General features: G+C 33.9%; 1 protein-coding gene across 7 annotated transcripts in view; it reads left to right on the top strand.

Moving 5' to 3' along the window:
- The window catches only part of LOC145690472 (NFX1-type zinc finger-containing protein 1-like), a 91967-nt gene that overhangs the window by 23165 nt on the left and 55948 nt on the right, over positions 1–12854 (top strand). For 3 of the 7 annotated variants that reach the window (XR_014132240.1, XM_081765388.1, XM_081765429.1), the window contains exon 2: positions 10519–10571. The exons of 1 other annotated variant lie outside the window; for it this stretch is intronic. The gene's annotated coding sequence lies outside the window, so the exon portion shown is untranslated. Of the gene's footprint in view, positions 1–8791; positions 8873–10518; positions 10576–12854 lie in introns of all 7 variants that reach the window. 3 more of the 7 variants (XM_081765405.1, XM_081765412.1, XM_081765395.1) reach the window with 3 other exon arrangements.

Below are 12854 nucleotides of genomic sequence, written 5' to 3'. Positions count from 1 at the left end.
AATAGGGTTTATAATACTGTTAGTTTCATTCCAATGAGACCCCAAGACTACATTCAATGCTGGGGACCACCGAACTCGGGGAACGGAACAAACTACAACGAGTAACTATGCTCCAATACAGCAGACATACCGTATTTTATCTCGCTTTCCATGTTATTCAATATTCATTGTTTTATACTTATTTATTTATTTAGAGAGGGGCCCCGGCAGAGATCCCTGGACAGCCCGAGCCTGCGTGAACTTACGAATTATCCCCACACAGCATGAAGTTTATTAATTACCAGATTAATACTCTATCAATTTAGGTGCTTCATGTTCTAGCTCCGAAAACTATCATCAGATCCTGATGAAATTATGTGGGAGAAATGGGAAGTAAACGATTTCAAAATGAAAAATCCAAATCTGGGCATTTATGTCGAAGTTACAAACATACACACAACATACGGTCGAATTAAGAGCCTCCGTTTTGAAGTCTGTTATAAGTAATTATCATTATTAAAATACTCTTTTTATAAGGAAGTAATAGTAGTACTATTTCGGTGCATTTAAGTTTTGATTCGGAATTTTATAATAACAAGCTGAAAATTGATGCACATATTCAGAATTTGTTCTAAATAACATACTAAAAGTAAAAAAAAATCTAGCTTAGGAAAACATTCGTCATAAAGATTTATGACGACAGAGTTTATTTCTTAAATCAAATATACATTGTCTCGACTTCTCAAGATAAAAACTTAGTTCTTGCTTCATTTCACACAGAATATATTAGAAATTATTTGTCGACCAATGGCGTATTTAGCGGGGGCTATCGGGCTCAAGCCCCCTCCCCCGAAATAAATTTGTTAGTTTTTTGCATTCCACGTATAACAATAATCCTTCTTACCATTTCTAATAATTCCAGTGACTTTAAATTTTCTTATGCTCTTTGTTCGGAAATAATACTGTATTTATCAAATTTCATAATTACGTTCTTGTTTTTTTTTCTTTCGTCCATTCTACTCTTCTGTTTTTTTCCTAGTTGTTACTTTCGTAATTAATTCATTCATTAATTTACAAATATTTTATAATAAAAAAGTTTCCTGGAAAATAGTGTAAACTACATGGAAATATAACCAACAATTCTCCATCTAATAGCGAACAACCTTATATAGTAGACCCTATTGTATTGTATTGTTCCTTTTTCCATACATTTTGTACAGAAATAGTACTATACGTATAGTTTGGATACTTCATAAAGTTATAAACTATTTTATCTGTATACGTAGTACATACTTGGAACATTACTACAAGTACAAGTGATTAACAAAGTGTTTTCGTATACTACACAAATTAATAATCTTCACACTATACACATTATGTAATTGAAATATTCAATCACCAAATAAAAACGATGGGGAAGCATAAATTCTTTGATCAACTTCCGAAATTTTCTACTGTTTTTATATAAATAAGTGGATAGTTTATTATGCAATGTATACCCTAATTGCAATTATATATATACACATTTGGTTAGCTGGGTGCTCCACCCCCAGACCCCCCGCGTTTGCTCGGCCTACGCCCTCGCATTTCTTATTTATCAGCCTTTGATTCAAGAGTGAATTTCGTGCATTAGCCCTTTAATTATATTTCCCCAATTTGGCCCAGCTGGGAGCTTTGCCCCTGACCTCGTGTTTACTCGGCCTACGGCCTCTCACTTTTTAAACCCACAATTCTTGCAAATTTCAAGTTTCTTTTCCTATTTCAACTATCTAGAAGATAAGATTTTGTATCCCAAGAAAACGCCCATTTAAATAACATAGGAATTTCTTCATCCCCCCCCCTTAGGCACCTTAAAAACTAAAAACATTCACTTTTGGTAATTTTCCTGTCGGTTAGTCCTAGAAGGTTACAAACATGCAAAATTTCATCATTCTAATCCTGCCGGATGTGTCGAAACATTTTGTGGTGTAGATGTCTCATTTAAATAACGGGAAAGATTTTTCAGTTTCCCATAATACTACTCTACAATTGGAAATTTTTATTTTGGGTGATTTACTTAGTTAACACTAACAAAAACGTATAAGCATACCGAATTTCAAGTTTTTATTACAATTGCAAGTACCTAACGTTTGAGATTATACCTCCAAGAAAAAAAATGACCTATTAAAAAAAAAAAACATGGGGAATTTCTTCACCCCCCGTTTAGACCCCATAAAAATTTAAAATATTAACTTTTGACAATTTTCCTGTGGATTAGTCCCGGAAAGCTACAATCATGGCAAATTTAAACTTTCCATGTCAACCGGAAGTACCCCTTTATTTTATGTCAGTTCGTGTAGTTTTATTTATTTATTTTATTTCATTTTCCGCCGTAAGAACTTAGCGTTCATGGCTTCAAGAGATACAATTACAATTAATAATAATAATAATAATAATAATAATAATAATAATAATAATAATAATAATAATTCAAAACATACGCTACAATTAATAATACAATTATTAGAAAAATAATATATAATAATACAATATATATAATAATTCAAAATATATATACGTAACAATAAAACTTAGCGTATTTTTAGAGAAAATATAAATTGTACCTTGTTTTATATATTTCAAAATTCAAATAAATCTTAATATTTACATTACTAAGAAAGATCACACTGAAGACATTCATCTAAACCATAGAAAAGATGTTTAAGTAACAATAACTTGAGGTGTCTTTTAAACTGCGTTTGATACGATCTGGCAGTTTATTATAAAGTTTTATTCCTATGTAGTGTAACGAATTTTGAGTTCTTGTTAGGCGGAAATTTTGTATATGAATATGATTGGTGGTTCTTGTGTTGTATTGGTGTAGGTCCGAATTGAGTTGAAAGTTTCTTTTATTCATATGTATGAATGATGTTGTTTCGAGAATGTAATGGCACGGCAATGGTAATATTTTAAGTTTCTGAAACAGTGGTCTACTTGGTGTATGAAACGGAACTGATAACATTATTCGTAAAATTTTCTTGTGCATTGTAAATACTTTCTTCGTATGACAGGTATTACCCCAGAAAATGATTCCATACGATAGAATTGACTGGATCAATCCGAAATAAATTGCTTTCAATGTTCCCGTAGTTAGAATCTTACTAACTTTACGTATAAGATAGATTCTCGCGCTTAGTTTCCTCAACAAATCATTCACGTGTTTATATATTGTTATATACATATATATAATATGGGACCTTTCTTGTATAAGGAAGTATTATGAGGAAGTAAATGGAGGTCTTTGTTTCTCGTGTTATATTTATCTTCATTTAATTTTGAATTACAACTAAAGTTTTCTTTGGAGAAGATTAAAATGTGAAATATACAATTTGTATGTATCAATTAAAGATGTGACTGCATCATTACTGAGAAATGGAACTGAAACTCCATACAGTTTGTTGTATTTATTATTCCACTTCGTGCGTACATCTAAACAAACTAAACAAGAAAGAAAAACCTAAACACATCAGCTCAAGGCGTTCATTAAAACCATGCTTTCAGGACGAGATCTATATTGCGTCCAGGTTACCACAGTAAGCTACCCAACTGAACGTCCTAACGTAACCAATTGAGATTTTTTTTTTTTTTAACAAAACCTATTTGGACTTAACATTTTGTCCGTTGCCTTAACATCAAGTACCCGCTTCGCTGGGTTAAGAAAAGAATAGTAATATGTTTCGTTAATCAGTCACTTTTTATTATTTTAGCGCTCTTTTTGGTATCGGTCATTTTAAATGATTCTTATATATCCCCCTCCCTTCCCCAAGTTGCAGGGCACGACATCGGAAGTGTCTTTGTTCATCTCAGCGACTCCGAAAACTATGAATTCGACACTGATATTAGTCATTTCGATTATTTTTATATATATACCCCACTCCTCCAAGTTGCGGGGCTGAATTTGGATTTAAATGGCATCAGAAATGTCTCTGTTCATCTCAGTAACCCTTAACACTATGGATTCAACACTAATATCGGTCATTTCCGATCATTTTTAAATGTCTGTCCCCTTCCCCACCTGTAAGTTACAACGTCAAAGTGGTATGACAAAAACAATCTCAGGTTTAAACTTCATCTAGGTTATAAATTTGATCCAGATCGGTCCGGTGGTTCAAGAGTTATTAAATTTTCTTTATTTTTATATATCTCCCCCTCCCTAAGTTCTACCGTCAAAGTGAAATGATTTCAAGAGTTATTAAGTTTATTTATTTTTTAACTCCTCCCTTCCCCTAAGTTCTATCGTCAAAGTGAATAGATAAATATCATCCCAGGCCAGAACCTCATCTATTGATTGAGGTCGGTCGGGTGGTTCAACAGTGATGAAGTCACAAATACAGTCACTTTTATTTTTACATATACATCTCCCCCTCCCCTACGTCGCAGCGTCAAAGTTAAATGACAAAAATTATCCCAGGTTCGAACGTCATCGTTGAAAATTTGATAGATATGTTGTGTGGTTCAAGAGTTATGTTTTATTTATTTTTATATATAAATATCCCCCTCCTCTAGGTTCTACCGTCAAAGTGAAAGTTTATATATAAAAAAGACATCCCAGGTCCGAACCTCATCTCTTGAAAATTTGATCGAGATCGGTTGGGTGGTTCAAGAGTTATTAAATTTTATTTATTTTTATAGATCTCTACCCTACCCTCCTCCACCCCTAAGATCTACCGTAAAAGTGATATGATAAAAAAAAAAAAAAATCCCAGGAACGAACCTCATCTATGTTGAAAATTTGGGTTAAGATCGGTCGGGTGGTTTAAGCCTGATGAAGTCACAAGGACAGTCACTTTTATTTTTTTTTTTTTTTTACATATATCTCCCTCCTCCCCCACCCCCACATTGCACCAAAAATGAAATGACTAAAACATCTCAGGCCCGAACCTTATCTATGTTGAAAGTTTGATCGAGATCTGTTCAGGTGGTTCAAGAGTTAAGTTTCATTCATTTTCATATATTTTCCCTCCCCCACTCCTAAGATCTACCGTCAAAGTGAAATGATAAACTTCCCAGGTTTGAACCTAATCTATGTTGAAAATTTGATTGATATCGATCCGGTAGTTTGAGTTATCAACTCACGAACATAGTCACTTTTACGTTTCCCTCCCCTACGTTGCTCCGTCAAAGTGAAATGATAAAAAAACACCCAAGGTACGAACCTTATCTATGTTGAAAATTGGATCGAGATTGGTGGTTTGGTTCAAGAGTTATTAGGTTTTATTTATTTTTTATAATTCTCTGTCCTCCCCCTCCCCAAGTTCTACCGTCAAAGTGAATAGCTAAAAATACTCCCAGGTCAGCTCCACTTCTACGTCAAAAATTTGATCGAGATCGGTCGGGCGGTTCAAGAAATTAAGAGTCTCAAACATACACACTTTCAATTTTATCATATAGATTGATAATCATGAATACTGAGTTTATTTTTAATATTCTTTTACACGACTCCCTTGGCTTTGTATCTGCAATAGATCTAACAAGGAGAAGGCAGACTTTGGTAAGTGAACTTCGGAGCCATTTTTTGCGAGGTGGTAGTGCACATTTAAAGAGTTAATATTACAAACTGGGAGGGCGCAATGGCCAAAAATAACCGAGAAAAATAGTCTTTGCTCGCCGCATATATCGTAAGAACCGCAAACTTAAGTGACGGCGTGGCAGAGTGAGAAGAACCTGAGTCTCAAGTGCAAAGGGTCCCGGGTTCGATTCCCGTTTGAGTCAAACTTTTATTTTCGTTTTTTGTTTCAAAAAATAAAGTAGCCATTTGTAACTATAAGTAAAATATTAATCCACCATATGTTCAGAATGTTAAAACAATAGAAATTTTCAATCACTTGTAAGATCTTTCAGTGTTCCATGTTAACTAGGAACAAAATTCAATCTCTTCCGTAAATATTATTGTTACCGCAGTCGTTGTGTAAAAATGTTCTTGAAGCTTCGTGTCTACACCTGTTGACGGTGTGCAAATTACAAAGGGGAATGAGGGGGAAATCTCCTTTCGTTATAGCAACATCCAGTATTAGCAAAGGGGATTTGCCCATCAACTCCTTTGTAATTCGCACACTGTCAACAGATGTAGACACAAAGCGTCACAACGACTGTCGTAACCATAATATAACTCGTGATATCAATATATTTATGAAATAGATTAAATTTTCTTGCTACTTAACATGGAACATTGAAATATTTTACAAGTGATTGAAAATTTCTATTGTTCTAATACATTATAAACATATGGTGTATTAATATTTCACTTATAATTACAAATGGCTACTTTATTGGTTGAAGCAAAAAACGAAAATAAAAGTTTAACTCGAACGGGAATTGAACCCTGGACCCTTTGCACTTGTCTCAGGTTCTTCTTATTCTGCCACGCCGTCACTTTATAAGTTTAGGCGTCCTAAGATATATGCGGCGAGCAGAGCTTTAAGAAGGTTTTTCTCAGTTATTTTTGGCCATTGCGCCTTCCCAGTTTGTAATATTAACTCTTTAAATGTGCACTACCACCTCGCAAAAAATGGCCCCAAAGTTCACTTACCAAAGTCTGCCTTCTTCTTTTAAGTGGTCTTTTTTGTAATACCCCAGACAGCATGTTTGCTTGCCGCAAGCTTGCCTGCCGCTTTTATTTGATTTTATTTCGCTTTGGCTTATACACAAAAGCTTATTTCTGCTTAGCGCAAGCCGTAGTGCGGGCAACTCACGCTTCGCTTGCGAGACGCTTTTCTTTAGATTGAAGTAAAAAGCCAGCGCGCGTTCGATTTTCAGTTGTTCTCAAAATCCACGTGACGCTGACCTCCTTACTTTCGGCGATAAGGTAGTGTTTGTGTTGTTAGTGTCTTGTTAGCATTCAGCTTGAATAAAGGACAAACTTAATTATTTTTTTTTAATTGTTCCGTCTAGTACTCTAGTCCCACGTACCTATAATATCGCTCTTTATTTCTTCATATTTCGGTAACTATGAGGCATAACGAATTGTAGTATTTATGTATAAAGCATAAATGTGAACATAGATGGCAGCAGATTTGAGCCTACTTATTTCGCGAAAGAATACAGAACTGTTGCAGATATTTTAATATAAACTTCAAGTTTAACTTACAGTTTACTATAAACTTTATCTGAACGCTGTGTTTAAAGTATAAACATTTTTCTGCGTTTTTATATAAAAAGGTAGAAATTTCAAGTAATCGCCACTAATATAGCAACATGTTAGATATTTGTAAGAAGCAACGGCGCGTTGCGTGTCACAACTAAACCGTAACAATTATGCTTATTTTGATGTTTTGCAAAAGCGGATGGGAGACTTGGGTGTTTTGATGGTTGTGCATATGCTCCAATAATTGAGGAGGTGATGGGACAATATATTGTAGCATAGATTTAGTCAGACGGTTAAATTATACTGATTTCATACTGTTTTATCTAAATTCGCTTAGTGCAAGATTCCATATAACTTCTTTGCATTGTGTTTCGCTTGCAATAAGCTTAATAAAGCTTGCCATTGATGAGAATACGCTTAAATTGGCTTGCGTTTGAGATAATTTGACTTGTGTTTAACTTGTGAAGACAAGCTTGCCCCAAGCCTTGCCCAGATGTAACTAACTAGCTTGCCACAAGCTTAAAGCAAGCTAATTGGCTTGCATAGTATAGCTTGCGGCAAGCTAATTTACCTTGCAACAGCAAGTTTGTGGCAACTTGCAGCAAGTTTAAATTGCTGTCTGGGACGATATACGTTTACTAGCTGTGCGGTTCCCCCAAAATACTATTTCAATTTAATATATGACTCGAATATACTTGAATAGATTGTTCATGTAGAACTTTCATTTGCAACAGATTTAATTATGTTTATAGCAAAGCAAATACTTCTAAGCTTATTGACTAGTACTGTAATTTAATCCCATTTTAGATTTTCATTTATTGACAAACCTAAAAATTTTACATTACATTTATAATTAATAATACTATTTCCAATTTTAATTTTCTGGCTGTTTTCTTTTCTTTTTTTTTTTCTTTCTTACATGATGAATGTTTACCGTTTTGTTTGTATTTACTTTAAGTTTGTGGGATTGAAAACAGTGTGTTAAATTATTAGTTGTATCCGTATTTTAAAGATCAGTTCTCCTTCATTATTGGGTGTAAGAGCCAAGATTATATTGTCAGCGAAAAGTGTTGTTTTTATTGATAGCTAGAGCTGTAGCATTATTAAATATTAAGGCAGAATCTGGTTTTAATATTGACCCTTGTGGTACTTCAGAACATATTATTATTCTCTAAGGCCCGGCACACACGTTACGATATACCTGTCAGGCAAACCTCACCGGTATACCAGAAAGGTATACCTCTGCAGACTAGAGTACACACACGCAACGGTAAACCTGAAGATTTTAACCTAGTTGAGAGATGGCGAGCAAACAAGACAACAACCGGCGCTTCGTATTCAAGAAACTAACAACAACTCACCTAAACACTGTACAGATGTGCCGGAGTGACTCTCACATACACTCAGGTCTACACGCCTGCGCAGGTAAATTAAATTTCGATTCTTCTCCGGTCGCCTGCTGTACTGTTTTGACCTGCAGCGGCTGGCACACACGCTCCAGTTTACCTGTATAGGTGACTTGTACAGGTAAATCTCACCAGTATACTGGAACGTGTGTGCCGGACCTAACACACAGTTCTTCCTATTCCATTTGAACTTATAAATCGTATTTATTGTGAGCGATTTTTAAATTGTGTAAACCAATTTTTTACATGCTCTCTAATATAATTATTTTTCCATTTTTCTTAGTTCATGTGTAACTAAATCAAAAGCTTTTGTTAGATCAAGGAATATTCCAGTAACATGTAGTTTTTTCATCTAGTGTTTCTGGTAAGTTATTCCAAATAACTAAAGTAGTTGTCTATCGGTTTTTTCTTTCCTAAAACTATTTTATGCATCCGATATGTTGTTATACTTTTGAAGATAACTTGTAAACTGATCACTCATTGCTGATTCTATAGTTTTTGAGAAAACAGGGTTGTGAAACTAGTCTATAATTGCCAATATGTTCTTTCGATCCTTTTTGTAAAGGGGGATAACTTGTGCTTGCTTTAGCCTATCTGAGAATATACCTAATAAGGAAAGATTTATCAGAAAGCATAGTGATTCGGTAATTTAGAATTCATATTCACAATAGCTGGAGCAGCCTAATCTAGACTTGAAGACTCCTTATTTTTCAATTTTTCTGTACTTTTTTTGTATACTCGTATCATTAATTGATACGGCTTTCAAGAATATTGTTGTTCCATACTTACATAATTAGGGTTTTGTGTATGTAACAGTTTTATCGTAGTAACATTAATTTTATTGACTAAATCAACAAAATAGTCGTTAAAAAGGGCAGCTATTTGATTGGGATCGTTTATTATGTTTCTATTGTAAGATAATTTTATATTTTCTCTCGTATTATTTCCGAAATTAATGTCTTTCGTCATTACTTTCCACACTGCTGAGGACTTACTGTCGGAATTTTTCATAATACTCGTTATCTTGATTTGGCTACTTGTTACGTTTCGATAAATTTGTTTGTACTGACAGTAGTAAGCGTTGAATTCAGGATAGGTATTTCCTTGTCTTTGTTTTTAGCTTAATTATCTCTTTTTATGCTTGATTGTCTGATACCCGATAACACCTACCGCTCTATTAAGTGCTACTGAAGTGTGACTTTTCGAAAAAATTAAATCAAAATGTAACACCCCTGCACGGGACAGCATCAGTTGTCCTATTTGCGAGCTGCAGACGCGCGTCAATCCGTATGGTGGTTCTGGATCCATCTTCTTTGCAAACCACTCACAATTTATACAACTTCAGCTACCGAGGTTGCAGGTTTCGCGCAACGAAATTTGTATTGAGGATACCCTACAGTTCTTCGAATTTGATCTCCGTTCACGAAGAACTAGGTATCCGTGGCCCAGTGGATACTCCACCCCATTTTCCTAAAATGGGGAAAATTCTCGGTTCGTGGTAATGACGTGAGTACATGAAAAAAAAAAAATCACAACGCGAGGTGAGAGTTCTATGTAATCATCATGTAACACAGTTTTTTACTATAATTGCACATACTAGCAAATGATCCTAAAAAGGATTTTCATAATTTTAAACAAGATTACAAATTTAAAGCAATTATTAAATACAGAAAACTTTTAATTATAACATTCTAGAAATTTACAAATGGACGTTCAAATATACAATTCTTCAACTCATGTGATCAACATTTACATTTTATGTTCTGAATGGTATAGAAATCCAAGCAAAACACGAGCCATAAGTAACATAATAATCAACCTACATCAAAAAACTATAGTAATACAGATCATAATTTGGTCACAGGTAAGAATCGTATTTAATTTATGGTACACTTGTGGAAAATGTTAGTCGTAAGATAAATAGTATAATCTTATACATAGATAGTATGTTTCTTAAATATTTTAGTTAACATTATATTTTTAGGGTTGTTTGTTTATATTTATTTCTAGCGTTCCTGAATGTCTTCGTCCTGGATGATGATGCCCTGTCACCTAGTACTTTCGTAGGTATACATTTTCTTCATTTCCTTTTATCATAGTTTTATTTTCGTAGCGATATATATATTTCTTATGTTTCATTAGTTTCCTTTAGTTGAATCATATAATTGATTAACCTTTCATTTTTTTTTTTTTCAATCCTCAACAGCAACAACAGTATAGATTATGCAGAGCATACCCTCTTCTCTACAGGGACATCCTAGGTCTTTATCAGATGGATGATTGAATCATAATGCAAAATATAAAATACACATATATATTTGATGTATATTAGTTAAAATATATCAGATGAATAGTTTACTTGTATTTTAATTCTTGAGGTACATATTTTATGTAGACTTGACTTGAAGATTAAGAATTCATTGTTTAACATACTTGAAATTTGGATAAGGTCTGTCTAATGATTTATTATGTCTCAGAATTCATAATTTTGATAATTCAAGTGGCAGAAGAGTATGGGAGGGAGGAGAGAGAGCTCTCCCAACCTGAAATTACTTAATGCTGCATGGTTTCGTAATTACCTTCTTCGCCACAAACTATAATATCGTATGAGGTAACGTCTCCTTTAACTTAAGGGACCTAACTATGAGACGTTAAACTCTCTCTCTCTCTCTCTCTCTATATATATATATATATATATATATATATATATATATATATATATAATTGCATTTCAAGAGTGTAAAAGAAATTAAAGTTTAAATCTAGACAAAGGGAATTTGGGTAAAAAATGAGACACCATTATTAATTTTAGCCACCTAAACACCCGAAAAATCAGCAGCTAATAATAAAAACAAGTCACATAAATTCTGGTTTCTTAAGTACCATGTCGGTACCAAATAAATTTCTAGTGAGTTCTACTAAGTATGTTGTTACTTATTACAGTTTCATTAAAGACTACCCAGTATACCTTATATAATAATAAAACCACAAAAGTGAATTCAATATGTGTAGCGTGTCATCATACGTAGAGGGCCTTGGTATAAGAAATCCTTGCATAAAAAAAATAAATAAAAAAAAATAAAAAATAAAAAGTTGGAAGCAGAACACACCTGTTATTTCCAACTATCAGTGAAAGTGATAAATAAGTTGTGTATTTATACAACCTATAAAACATAATGGCATTTCCTGAGTGTAATTTGATAGTTGTAATTATGCGTCAATTGAGTATGCTATGTGCAGTTTTGTTTTAAACACCGGAATCTTTGTAAATATCAAAAGTTTATAAAACAGTCTGTAACACCATGTTTTAAAGCCAATTCTTGGTCAAATTTTGGGAGGATGTTTTAATCGATTTCCAGTTTCATTCTATTACCAAGATGTATATTCGTGGCTATACGGTTCGCGTATGTACTTTTAGTGCGGAGGACACGCGTTTGATTCCCAATAGGAGCTCATGTGATTCAGATCGCACGTTAATTTGTAGTAGAAGTCTGCACAGGCTCGGGCCTACGATGCATAAAATCACTTTGGACTTGGGCCGTAAATTTTTAAATATACAACAAATTTCTCGGGCTTTATCGGGCCTAACTTCGTAAACATACTGTACAAAGATATTTACCGAACCGTTCTTTCTGGAGAACTTTTAAAGCACATCTAAATTTATAACTTGAGACACCCACACTAAAAATCTTATTATCATTGTGCAATTGAGAGTAAAACTAATTGTGCAGTGGCGAGAAAAACTAAAAGTAACAGAAATAAACATGCTTAGCTTATCAGTGAGTGGAAGTTTGAGCAGCAGAGTGTGGATTTTATTTTTCACAGCAATCGACAATGACTCCATTTGCGTAAGAATTTGCACACATTGACATTTTGTTTTATTCATGTTTTCAATTCGTGAGAATTTATGTAAATAAAATGAAGTGAAATATTTACATTTAACGTCTCACAATTATGCATCGAGGCTGAGGGAGTCGGAATTTACATAAATGACCATTTTCTTTAGAGAATTCCTGTAGTTAGCAAGTGTAAACGATAATCTTTATTTCGTTATTCTCTCTGGATCATGTAAGCTTTTAAAATGCAAAATTAAATCTCTAATTGTTGTAAATGATAATACAATTTCCCGTTAATTATTAAGTTTCTGTAATTCGGGCTTATTTCGGGCTCATTTGATTATCACACGAGCTCGAGCCGGGCTCGGACTTAAAGGCTAAAACATTTCGGGCTCAGGTTGGGACTCACATTATAAATTCAGGGCCGGGCCGGGCTCGAACTAAAAATTCCGGTTCGTGCAGACCTTTAAGCTGTAGACCCACACTGCATATAGCTTCGCTACTAAAAAA

This window comes from Thermobia domestica, chromosome 1 (assembly GCF_964235325.1).
Source record: "Thermobia domestica chromosome 1, izTheDome1.hap1.1, whole genome shotgun sequence".
NCBI lineage: Eukaryota > Metazoa > Arthropoda > Insecta > Zygentoma > Lepismatidae > Thermobia > Thermobia domestica.
This window is presented reverse-complemented; position numbering and strand designations above follow the sequence as displayed.